Below are 12,410 nucleotides of genomic sequence, written 5' to 3'. Positions count from 1 at the left end.
AATAGGTATTCTTCAAATATTTGAAAGACCTACAGAATATATGGCATTTAAATGGTTTAGGGTTTTTCTTGACAGTGAGACACAACTGCTCCTGGCACACCAATTACATCAAAAAGGAGGATGGGCATTGAAGAAACTCGTTATGGAGTTTGCCTTCAACATGGCAAAATTAGCCATTTGGGCAAGAAACTGCTCTTGCCTGGACTGTTGCTGTATAAACTGGACATACAGGACCCACAAAAAAGTGACTGCTGAACTTACAAAACAAGTCAGTAGTGAAGGGTTCCTCCTGAAATGGAGAAGTGTTCCAGACACACTGGCCTATGAGCTGAAGATGGATATCCCAATGTTACAGAGGAACTTTGGGTGACTGTTTAGGCAGTGAGATGTCTCTGTCAGATCTAGAGTTTATATATATTCCTTCTGTGGTCTTTGATGGAGTTGAAGACAGATAGTTATGGCTATGGTTTTCTTCAGTTATTATAAAAGATGAATTACCCTTCTTTTTATTTATACAGAAAAGAGGAGGTGATGGGGTAAGTGCTTCTGTGTATGTTTGTCTTATTGGATGATAAATAAAGTACTGTTTGGCAAATGAGGCAGCAAGTTAGATGGGACTAGGAGTCAAGGAGGATTCTGGGAAATGTAGTAAAGAAGTGGTGATCCAGGCAGGAAGTGATATAGCAGGGAGACTCATATATAAGCAAGAGCAAGAAGGAAGTTGCCCCTTTCCCTCCTCTCTTCCTCCTGGTCTCTGTTCTGGAGTTGCCATGTGATCTGCCAGCAAGAGAGGGCGCCAGCAGAAGGCATCCAATAAGATAAGTCTTATAAAATATATAGATTTATGATAATTAAGACTGAGCTAACAGATAAGAAATCCTATTCATTGGCCAAACAGCATTTGTACTTAATATAAGTCTCTGTATGTGACTTGGGACCTTAACATTGTGGCGGGCGGACCATGGGAGGCCAGGCAGCAAGTGCCCACGTGGCTGCAGGACTCGGGCAGCTTGGAATAAAGCCTTATTGCTACAGACCACAGCCCACTACAGCAATCTCATAAAAATATTATTCTAATTCTGAGGTAGACAGCTATCTTTTTCGGTCAGGGCTACTCACCCTGCTTCTCTACTTCTGGAGGAAAAGCTTCCATTGAATCTTCACTTCAGTCTTCCTACTCTGTTTCAGATTTATTTCCAATATTAGTGAGGTGGAAGTCCCTGTCATCACCACAAGGTAAACCCCAACATCTGGTTCTAGCCACAATGTAAAAAGCATGTAGCTGTAAAAGGCCATCAAATTCCGAGGACTCCACAGAGACACTGCTTGACATTTGAATCTTTTATAGTTTAACAATTATAGAGACTGCAACCTAAGTCACTTTTATACATAATAATTAACTGATTGCACAGTTTGAAAAGAGACATTAGCATAGTTATTCTACCATCCCGATTTCTATATTTGAATCTAGAAAATAAATTATTCATAGAATTGTCTATTTGTTTTCCCTGTTTTATCACTTACCTCTCTGAATATTTGCTTTTTTAAATTTTTGTATACAATACTTGAATGCTCTGGCCAGGCATACATACTTCTTGTAACATTTAGTGCTGACTATCAACTTGATAGTTTACCAGCCTCTGGGCAGTATAGTGAGAGCTTTTTTGACTGGGTTGATTGAGGAGAGAAGACCTACACTAAAAGTTGATGGCCTCACTCCCTGGAGTTGGGTCCTAGACTGCAAGTATAAATAAAAAGGAGAAAGCTAGCCAAGCACATGCATTCATTGTTCTTTTCTTCCAGACTTCAGAGACAACTTGACCTGCTGCTGTGACCTTTCCTGCCATGATGCACTTTGCCTTCAATCTGTGAGACAAAACAAATCCTTTCTACCTTAAGTTGATTTTTAAAATATTTTGTTTTTATGTACTTGTCTATTTATTGTGTGGGGGGTGGTGGTGGTGGTGCCAGTTTATATGTCTGTGCACCATGTACATGCAATGCCCAAGAAGGCCAGAAGAGGGTGTCAGATCTTCGGGGACTGAAGTTGTGAGCTGCCATGTGAGTGCTGGGACTTAAGACCTGGGTCCTTAGAAGAACAAAAAAATGCTCTTAATCATCGAGGCATTCCAGCCACCATGCACTTTTCAGTTGTTTTTGTCTTCTCTAAATCCCTTGGGGATAGCTCTCCAAGCTTGCCCAAGGGAAGGGTGGAGCCAGCTCTCTTGAGTGGTGTACCACAGCCAGAGATGGACAGGGTCAGCTCTGCCCACCTCCTCTCCTCACCTATTGCAAACAGGATAGCTGACATGAGAGCAGGAGAGAAGTTTCTGCACTTTGCCAGCTAAAGCACTTGGCAGAGCAAGCCCCATGCTTTACCTGGGCACAGTAGAGCTGGCCTCGATGGTAACAGCACAGGTGAGCCGGCCCTGAGGGCATGATAGCTGGAGAGTTGGTCCCACTCCGCTCCTGGGTAGTGTGGGAGAGCTGGCTCCACCTCTTGCTAGGGTGATATAGAAGAGCTGCCCTTTGCTAGTTGCAACACTCAGGAGAGCAGGCTGTATACCTCCTCTGGGCATGTGGTACACCTAGCCCTTGGGGTATGAAGAGCAGGCCTGAGGGCATGAAAATAGGAGACCTGGCCCCACACCTTCCTGCTGTAACCTTCTGGTGGATCCTGTCCCACCCCTTGCCAGCTGCCACACTCAGGACAGCTGCCTCCCCCCATCCCCACCACACCACCTGGACAAAACAGAAAATCTGGCCCCGGGGCACCAGGTGCAGAACAGACAGCCTGACCAACTCAGCTATGACCGCAGCCCAGATCCAGGGCTTTGAGTTGGCCAGCTCCAACATCTACCCCATCCATGAACTGCTGGAGCTCAAGGAGGGGCAAGTCCTGCGGATCCAAAGCTCCGGATCTCCACAGGGCAACAACAGGACATCAGAAAGGAGTCCAGGCAGCATCCAGTATTGACAGTGTCAGAAGCCAGAGGCCTCAATGCAGACCAATGACTCATTAGTAAGTAAAGCTGTTTGGGCAAAAGGGTGACTGTGTGACACAAGGTAACACACCACAATTTCCATGACAATATTTTTTTAAATCTCTTTCTTTTGTTTTATTGTTTTTTTTCTTTTGCAGGGAGGATGCTAGAGCAGAGGGCAGATATGAATGGACAGGGAGATGAGTGGTATTGGGGTGCATGATGTGAAATTCACAAAGGATCAATAAAAGTTTTAAAAAATGATAGTGCACTGGAGGCATATTTCAATGTGACTGCTTCTTATTTGTGATTTATATATAGCAACACAAGGCACTGACTGTAGAAACTGTTGAAGCTCCTTGTTTCATGTTTGTTTTTTGCTTTTTGTTTCTTTTTTTGTTTTGTTTTGTTTTTCAAGACATGGTTTCTCTGTGGCTTTGGGGGCTGTCCTGAAACTAGCTCTTGTAGAACATGCTAGTCTCAAACTCACAGAGATCTGCCTGCCTGTGCCTCCCTAAAGCTGGGATTAAAGGTGTGTGCCACCAACACCTGGCTGTCAGAGTCTTTAGTTAAAGTATATACTGAGAGCCTAGAGAAAGCTGTAGTGTGATCAGAAATTTCTTGTGATTATATAGCCAAATATAAAGACATCAATTATCAGATTTCTTATGCTTCTTGGTCCCATTTACAACAGGAAAATGTTCTTCAAACTACAAATTATCATCTTATATGCTGGGGTTCTAGATGAATTTATTTGAAAGAATCATTCTTACTACACATTATCTTTGAACACAATAGCTTTTTTCCCTTTTTTATTAATTTACTTTTTACATTCTGATCCCAGTTTCCCTTCCCTCTTTTCCTCCCACTCCCTCCACTCACCCCTCCTCCCATCTGCTCCACAGAGAGGGTAAGGCCTCCCATAGGAAGTCTACTAAGTTTGTCCCATCATCTCGTTGAGGCAGGCCCAAGGCACCTCTCTACCCTCACATTCCTGTGTCTAGGCTGGGCAAGGTATCTCTCCATATAGAATGGGCTCCACTAAGTCAGTTTGTGCATTTAGAGTTAGATCTTGGACCCACTGCCAGTGGCCTCATATATTGTCTCAGCTGCACCATTGTCACTTATATTAAGGGAGAATAGTTTGGTCTTATGCAGGTTTCCCCATTTGTCAGACCTGAGTCAGTGATCGCTCACTAGTTCGGGTCAGCTGATTCTGTGGGTTTCCCCATCATGGTCTTGACTCCTTTGTTCACATTATCGATCCTCCCTCACTTCAATTGTACTTCAGGTGCTTGGCCCATTGGCTAGTTGTGGATTTCTGCATCTGCTTCCATCTGTTTCTGGAAGAGGATTCTAGCTTCTCCGGGGTTATGGATTATGGGCTGGGTATCTTTTGTTTTATTTCTGTTATCCACTTATGAGTGAGTACATACTATATTTGTCTTTCAGGTTTTGGGTTAACTCACTTAGGATGTTTTTTTTTTCCTAGTTCTGCCCATTTGCCTGAGAATTTTAGGATATCATTGTTTCTTGCCTCTGAGTAGTACTTCATTTTCTTTATCCATTCTGCAATTGAGGGGCATCTAGACTGTTTCTAAGATCTGGCTATTATAAATAATGCTGCTATGAATATAGTTGAGCAAATGTCTTTGTGATGTGAATGTGCCTCCTTCGGGTATATGCCCAACAGTAGTATTGCAGGGTCTTGAGGTAGGTTGATCCCTAATTTTCTGAGAAATGGACATGCTGATTTCCACAATGGCTGTATAAATTTGCACTCCCACCAGCAATGGAGGAGTGTTCTCCTTTCTCCCACAATGATTTTTAACTAAATCAGCCTTTCCGATTCTTGATCATAACAGGGACCTTATGACATGAAATCTTTGACAATGACTTTTCCTTTATCAACCAAGCAAGCTCCTGCTCATCTTTCAGGATCAGTATCACAAATCGATCCTCCATGAACCTTGACTACTTACACCAGAGTCCACTTCCTTAAAAAAAAAATTCCTTTACTCCATGCTCTCAGGGTCTTTTGTCACCTGGATTATGATTGTTTCAATAATGTCATTGTTGATTTTTATATTCATTGTGTCATGGGGTTAATGATAAATTCAGAGCAGCTGCTCAACATATTTGGGTTTTGTTGATTTGAGCTACCTTTTTCTCTTTCCTAACCCAAGCCTTGAGCCTTAATCTGTGCCACTCAGTTTACCTCTTTAGATGGAGCATCTCTTACCCAATCGTGATGTATAAGTAATCATTATTCCCACGAGCATTCTCTTTCTTCCACTGACCACCACACTCTTGGCCTGTCTTCTCTAGGATAGTTTGTGTCTGAATTCAGTACCTCTAACTGTCCTTTCCCCACAGATAACCTACCATTAAAAAAACGTGAATTCAATTGGCATTCAATGATCTATGTTTTATTTTATACTTCTTTATTTTCTTATAAAGTCTCCTGTGCTTTTTAAAATTATTTCCTACTCCTATTTAAAAAAACATAACTAACCTACTCTTTTTCACAAGGAAAAAAGTAAAACCAAAGGTGAATATTGGCAACCACTCCCCCCCCCCGTTATATTTCAAGACAACTATTAATGCCTGCAACAATACATTTCAAAAACTGCTGCCAAGATATTATACTTTATTTATTTCCATATCACGTTCCATATTTATTACCATAGCTGCCCAGTATAATATAGGTCAAAGTTATTTTGCCACATGAAAAAGTAAAAACATTAAATTGTGTATAGAAATATTTAGGATAAACTTAACAGGCAGGACTCAAATTCTATTGCATAATGAAAGTATCTGTATTTATATATTGTCACATAAAAACAGAAAAGGAACATCTAAATACAAGGAGAAAGGTAAGAGCTAGACTGAATAGTTTCTCAAATGCTTAAACATAATGCTTAGATCACTAGATCTATAGCTTTGATCTTACAGTTCTAAATATACACTTTTTTTTTCAGAGAGGTATTTGGAGGCACAGGAGACGTGTCTGTCTATAGAGGCGGTTGCCATCAAAGTCTGCTGACCTGAGTCCACTCCCACATGGTAAAAGGAAAGAATCAACTCCAGCAAGCTGTCTTTTGACTGCCACACATTTATTGTGGTGTATATATACACACACACACATTTTCAAAAACAGTCATAAAAAGATGTTTGCACTCTCATGTTTATTGTAGTACTATATATAGCAGTCAAGATATAGGAATGCCCTAAATTTCCAGCTCTGTATGGAAGGAGAAATAAATCATGGCATGAATATATAGTTAGATACTTTTCCACCTTAAAAAAATAAAAAGGGTATTCTGACCTATGTGATGCTGTGAGTGAAACTTGAGGGTATGCTGAATGAAATGGGACAGTTACAGAGGGTTGAAACTAAGAGTGATCCCTGTGTCACACAAAGGAACATAAGGACAAAGTGAAAGCCCAGCAAGGCCATTTCTTTTGTGAAAAATGAGAAACCACTAAAACGAGACTGACAAGGGCAGGGGGCTCACTTGGATTTTTCAACACTGGCGGTGGCTGCTTTTTCTCATAGGCTGGAGTCCAACCTCACAGTTTTTTGGGATTGTTTGTTCAAAAAGACTTGCTGCCAAGGAAATGAAGGAAAGGGGAGAGGGTTAGCCATTCCAGGCCCTCACGTTCCAGGCGTTAGGTGGGGATGGGGTGTGTGTGAGGGCTTTAGGGAAGCAGACGTTTTACAAGGTGTGGAAGATTTAAGATGTGGGGGAGATTTATAGATATTGGCCACTGGTGAGTTAGCTAGCATTGATAGAAAACAAATTTTCTCAAAGGACAGATATATTAGATTCCAAAAATGGTCAAATTTGGAGAAACGTGGCAAAGAATGTTTTCCATGAGTGTGATGGGAGGGAAATGAGAAACTATGACAGGACCACAGACCTTAACACAGCTGATTCCATGATGAAAGCACCATTCAGGTGGTAAAACTCTGAACGTAGACAGCACCACCTGCCAGAATGAAGACAAAGACCTAATCCATCCAAGTCATAGTTCCTGGAAGTCTCTAAATGTACTCACCTTGCCTCTTGGCTTCTGTATCTCCACTTCTGGCTAACTGTTCTTGTTAACTGAAGTGTGCAAACTCAGAACATGGGATTTGTCTTTAAAAGCTCACCCTGAGAAAGGCTCAGGGCTACACTGAGGGCTACACTCGGGGCTAACACCTAATGTAATTTTTGGCCAGTTAATAAAGACTTTCTGTTGGCTTAAACCCATGTCTGAGCAGTCTTCTCTTGTGTCTGCCTTACAACAGAACTGATATTCAAGGAGTCTGTATTTTAATTATAAAAAAATAAGTTCTAGGGATATAGTTGGCTTTGGATACAACCTCCTGTTTCCCTTGTAACACTAGAAAGGTAAGCACCGAGAATGTCCCGTCTTAGTATTTAAAATGCTGTATGAAGAGATTGAGATATCGGGCCTCTATTGAGGGCCCTTAAGAGAAATTATTTCCTGACTGAAAGAAAAATTTTATTTCCTGTCCTAGCTGGTGAAACCTCCTGGGCAGAAAAAGGAGGAATAATCAATCACCCCTTAATGAGATGGGGTGCTTAGCCCTCCCAGAGGAGGCTCCTCAGCTACAGCTGCTCACAAGCCCTTCATCTGGCACCACTGCTCTGCATGCCTGCTTTTCTTAGTTCTAAATAAACAGAAACAACAACAACTAAACAACTCTTACTTTCCTTCTATCTTTTTCTTTCAGATACCAGCCCAAAGCCTAACTATGACTTCTTTTACACTCAAAACTTCCTCATGTTTGCTCTGAAACCTCTCTCCCTCTCTATCATGCAGCTGCTTGCTGACTTCCATTGCTGAACAGGATGGTTCTTTTTTATAAAGCCTAATTCAAAATGCATGACTTCCTTTTCTTCATTTCCAGTGTCCCACAAGCTGCCAAGATTTACAGCTTGCCTGTTACATTATTTTTTTTATTCAAACTCTAGAAAAATGATCCTTTTGATCTGTTTTTAAGTTATTTTATCAATGAAATTAAGAACCCCAAAGGGGCCTCTGATTTCCTCATTAAGAAGGTGTATGGCCTGGGCACAGTAATAAATACTACTTAGTTATCAACTTTTACCTGTTTTATTTGTAACCTGGGAACCCGGGGATAATTTCAGGAGATTAGCTATGCTCCATATTGCTCATTAATATTTCCTTTGTCTGTCAGTGCATGGAAAGGAACAATAGGATAATCTTTGTTATGCTTTGGATCTTATGTACCCTTCAAAGGCCATGTGTTGAGATTTGTTCACTGGCCTGCCTCATTACAAGGAATGTTACTAGACACAGGTCTGGCTGCTTGGTGCTTGCAAGCTAGCATTTGCAAAGAACTGATAAGATGGAAACAAGCTTTACTGAAGAGCTGGAGTGAAGGGATGGTGTTATCATTTCCTTACTACCCTGACTCCCACACCCGAAAAGTCTTGGGGGGTCTCAGATAAATGGAAGGTTTAGAAAGGGAAAAAGAGGTTCAGGAGCCTGGGTATTAGGTGAAGGTATTCATCCAGCATATGTGTAACCCTTCTCTCACCATGTAATGGTTTGAATATGAAGAGTCACCCCAAAAAGATCATGCAGAACAGGTTTGTCCTCAGCTTGCAGTGCTATTTTGGGAAGTTCTGGAAACATTAGGAGATGGGACATAGCTGGAAGAAGTAGGTCACAGCTGGGATTTGAATCACAACTCAGATCCCTCCCTGCCTTTCTCTCTGCTTCTTGTCTTCCATGAGTCGAGCAGGCCCCATGCCTCCATGAAGAGCTACAGGTGGCCAATGGTTCATGAGAGAGGAAGAATCAAGTTCCTCCAGAAAAGAGCTCCTTCACAGGTTTTTCAGTTCCCAGTGGTAATCCCTGGGCACAAATACACACAAGCAACAGTAAACAGGTTCACTATGTTGAATATGCATGTGTGCAATATATGTCTGAATACATGCATATATATGTATTATGCATGACAATAATAATTAAAGAGATCATGAATTTCAGAGAAAGGAGTGGGAGGGAATGGAGTGGCAGCAGTGATGAAGATGCATTGCTTATTATGTCTGAAGTTCACTTGTTTAAAAAAGTTACCAAACCATAGCTCAAAAATTAAGTGAAAAATGTCAATCGCAAATAGTCATATATAATATTAATTTTTGGTAACATACAAATATAGGCCATTTCTATTTCCACAAAAATTGTATTAGACAGAGGCTGGGTCTGGCTAGCAGGAATGGAAAGACTGACTAGCCTTTAGACCAGTGGTTCTCAACCTGAGGGTTGCCATCCCTTTGGGGTCAAGTGATCCTTCATTGGAATCACCGAAGACAGTTGGAAAAGACAGATGTTTATATTACAATTCATAGTAGTAGCAACATTATAGTTGTAAAGTAGTAAGGAAATAATTTTATCCTTTCATAGAGGTCCCCACAACATGATGAACTATATTAAAATTTCACAGCATTAAGAAAGTTGAGAACCATTGGCTTAGACATTAGTTTCTGGCCAATCCTTCTAAGAATTGGCAGAAAGGATTAGAAGTTAGATTATTAGATGAGAGTCGAAAACTGGAGTATTTTGGGTTTTACTGAGTATTGAATCCAGGACTTTTATGTACTAGACAATTGCTCTATTATTGAACTAAGTCCCTAGCCTAGCAGTTATACACCTAGGTCTGCATAGTTCAAAAATAAACCTAGGAAAGGAGCTTATTTATTCCCCATTGTGTGATGAGCAGTTACTTTTAATAGCTTACAACAATTTATTTCCTTGTTGTTCTGTCACTTAGAAATCCAGCCAGAGCTTTACTGAGTGAAAAGAAATGCTCTGAGCCTTATTTTTGTGTAGAAACTAAAAGACAATTGGTACCAGGGGAGTGGATGACTCTCAAGCATCTAAGTGGCCTGTGGTGGAAGGCAGGGTTTGGTAGGGTGAAAGGTCAGCTGGAAACTGGAAGTGCTTATTCAAGTAAACAGTCATGTGTCCCAGGTTACATAAAGAAAAACAAAATCCAGGAGGGAACTAAAGGGATAATGATCAATGATCTTGATAGACAGGTAAAGGATGTATGGAATAAAGTCAGAGATTCCCTTTTGAGGTTTGAGACATTTTCTAGTAGTCCATGATGCCGTATTCTGTTACACAGGTGGCAAAATTTAGAGTGAGGTTAAATGGTTAAGGGAGAACAGATATTTACCATCTTTACTTACAGTGAGAGGCAGATCCAGAGATTAGTAGGGGGTGAGAGAAGCATCAAGGAAGTCTGGCCTCAAGAAGAGGAACCACAAAATAATAGTCAAGTTTGCAGTGAGATGGAAAATTTGAGGAAACTGAAGTACTGATGGATGCAAGAGCAAGAGTCCCAGGGAAACAGTGAAAAGCTGGGAATGGTTGTTAGGAAATCCTGGGGAAAGAAGCTGAGGGTGGAGAGATAAGGGCATGGACACAGATTTCAGATCTTAGTAATTCTATTCCTAAGGGCTAATGTATATGGCTGGAAACGACTAACTTCAAGCCACTTAACAGAGCCTAAGTTGTTTTAAAGCAGAGAAAGTAAATTGTGTTTGTCAGGGCTGATTATGTTATTGTAGGCAATAAGGACAAAGGAGAGTACTTTCTGGATCAAGTGTAAGTAAGTAAAGTGTATTTATTCAGGCTGCTATCTGACACTATATTTTATGATGCATTCATTTTCTCACTGTATTTATGACAAAAATAGAAACTGCCTGGCCCAAGTGTGCTAAAATAACTCCTAATCTCCAACATAAAAAATAAACAATAGGAAAGTTTAATAGATTAAGTGATGGATTTTTCTCTTGCCAGAAATGTTTTGGGGTGTGAGCTTTATGCTACATTACTGACCAATTCTTGCTTAATTGGTCCCTTTTACATATTCACCTGGTCATGCCTACCTTCTCTTCCACACGTTAATATCCTTGTTCGAGGCTTAAACTCTGTCTTCCCTCCAGCCTCCCTCTCTCTACACTTACACCTCCAAATCCCTCCTGTGTGCTTCCTGATTGTGTCTAGCTAAGAACCATTCCAGATCTCGCCAAGGCCTGTATCTATCTATCTTTTCCTGGCATAGGAAGAGTTTTATAATGTCTCCTCTGCCAGCTTTTCAAGGTTTTGTTTTTCAGTCAGGGTCCCATTTAAATAATGGGGGAGAGGAGAGAGAGAGAGAAGAGAAAGGAGAGAGAGAGAAAAAGAGAGAGAGAGAGACTGCACTTTCTAAAACTTCCTAGATAACCATCTAGCAAAGTCTGTTCTGTGTTTGACAAATTCTAAGTGTAGCCTCAGAGAAATTGCTCTTGGGTGAAATTACTCTGACCATTGTGCCATATGAGGAACTGTATAAGAATACATTAGAGCCACAGCCTCTGGATTTGTGAGTAGGATCTGCTGTGGAATAAATTTCAACTTGGACAGTGGTTTTAAAAAGTTTAATTAAAATATTACTCATACACCATACAATGCATTCAAGTATTAATTTCCACTATTTTTAAGAAAGTCACAGGTAAATACTATTCAGCCATCACTTCAGAAAGATGCAATTTGCTCTTGAGGAATCTCTCTATATTCCCACTTACCCCAACCCAAGGGAACATTAGATACACTTTGTCTCTGGCTTTTATATAACTTGGGCATTTAGTGAAAATACAATCATGTAACTTGTCTTTTGTGTCTAGATTCTCTCACGTGGAAAAATATATTCTGTTAGGATCTATTTTCTAGAATATACACCAACATTATTTTTTCTTGTGCCTGAGTGATGTTCTATTGTCTGATTAAGCCATATTTCATTAATCAGTTCAAAGGCATTCAGGTTATTTCCAATTTGTGTCCATTAAAAATGACACAAAAGGCCCAGTCAAGCTGGGTGGTGGTGGCGAATGCCTTTAATCCCAGCACTCGGGAGGCAGAGGCTTGGCAGATCTCTGTGAGTTCATGGCCAGCCTAGTCTACAGAGCGAGTGCCAGGACTGTTACACAAAGAAACCCTGTGTCGAAAAACAAAAACAATCCATCATCATCAACAACAAAAGGCCCAGTCAATGGAACTGAGTAACCATGGAGAAAGCCTTCTGAAACCATAAGCCAAAACAAACCTTTCATATTAAGGTGACTTTCTAAGGCACTTGCTGCCTCCAGCAACAGGTATCTCACTGCAACAGAATTCCTTATATATCTTGGACACTCATCTCCTATTAGACACATGCTTTGCAAATGACTTTTTCTACTCATGAATGCATCAAGATTGTAAGTTTACTTTTCATAACTTATAGTCTTGAAAACTCAAGTTGGTAAATCCCTATTAAGTTTAAATAACTGCTGCCATTTGTACATAAGATGCCCTCCCTTTCCAGACTCACATGTTTGGTTCACCAGGTGGCACTAT

At 40.7% G+C, this 12,410-nt stretch overlaps 1 long non-coding RNA gene across 2 annotated transcripts; it reads left to right on the top strand.

The window, feature by feature from the left end:
* Positions 1-476: 476 nt before the first annotated feature.
* On the top strand, positions 477-7,239 carry LOC103160858. 2 transcript variants are annotated; one of them, XR_003482471.2, is made up of 4 exons: positions 477-536; positions 1,189-1,236; positions 1,804-3,022; positions 5,966-7,239. It is a non-coding gene; the product is annotated as an uncharacterized LOC103160858 (long non-coding RNA). The 2 variants fall into 2 exon arrangements; XR_003482469.2 differs by lacking the exon at positions 477-536 and having other exon boundaries at positions 820-1,236.
* Positions 7,240-12,410: the final 5,171 nt, after the last annotated feature.

This window comes from Cricetulus griseus, chromosome 2, assembly GCF_003668045.3.
Source record: "Cricetulus griseus strain 17A/GY chromosome 2, alternate assembly CriGri-PICRH-1.0, whole genome shotgun sequence".
Classification (NCBI taxonomy): Eukaryota; Metazoa; Chordata; class Mammalia; order Rodentia; family Cricetidae; genus Cricetulus; species Cricetulus griseus.
Note: the sequence above shows the minus strand (reverse complement) of the source record. Positions and strands in the feature narration are given on the sequence as shown.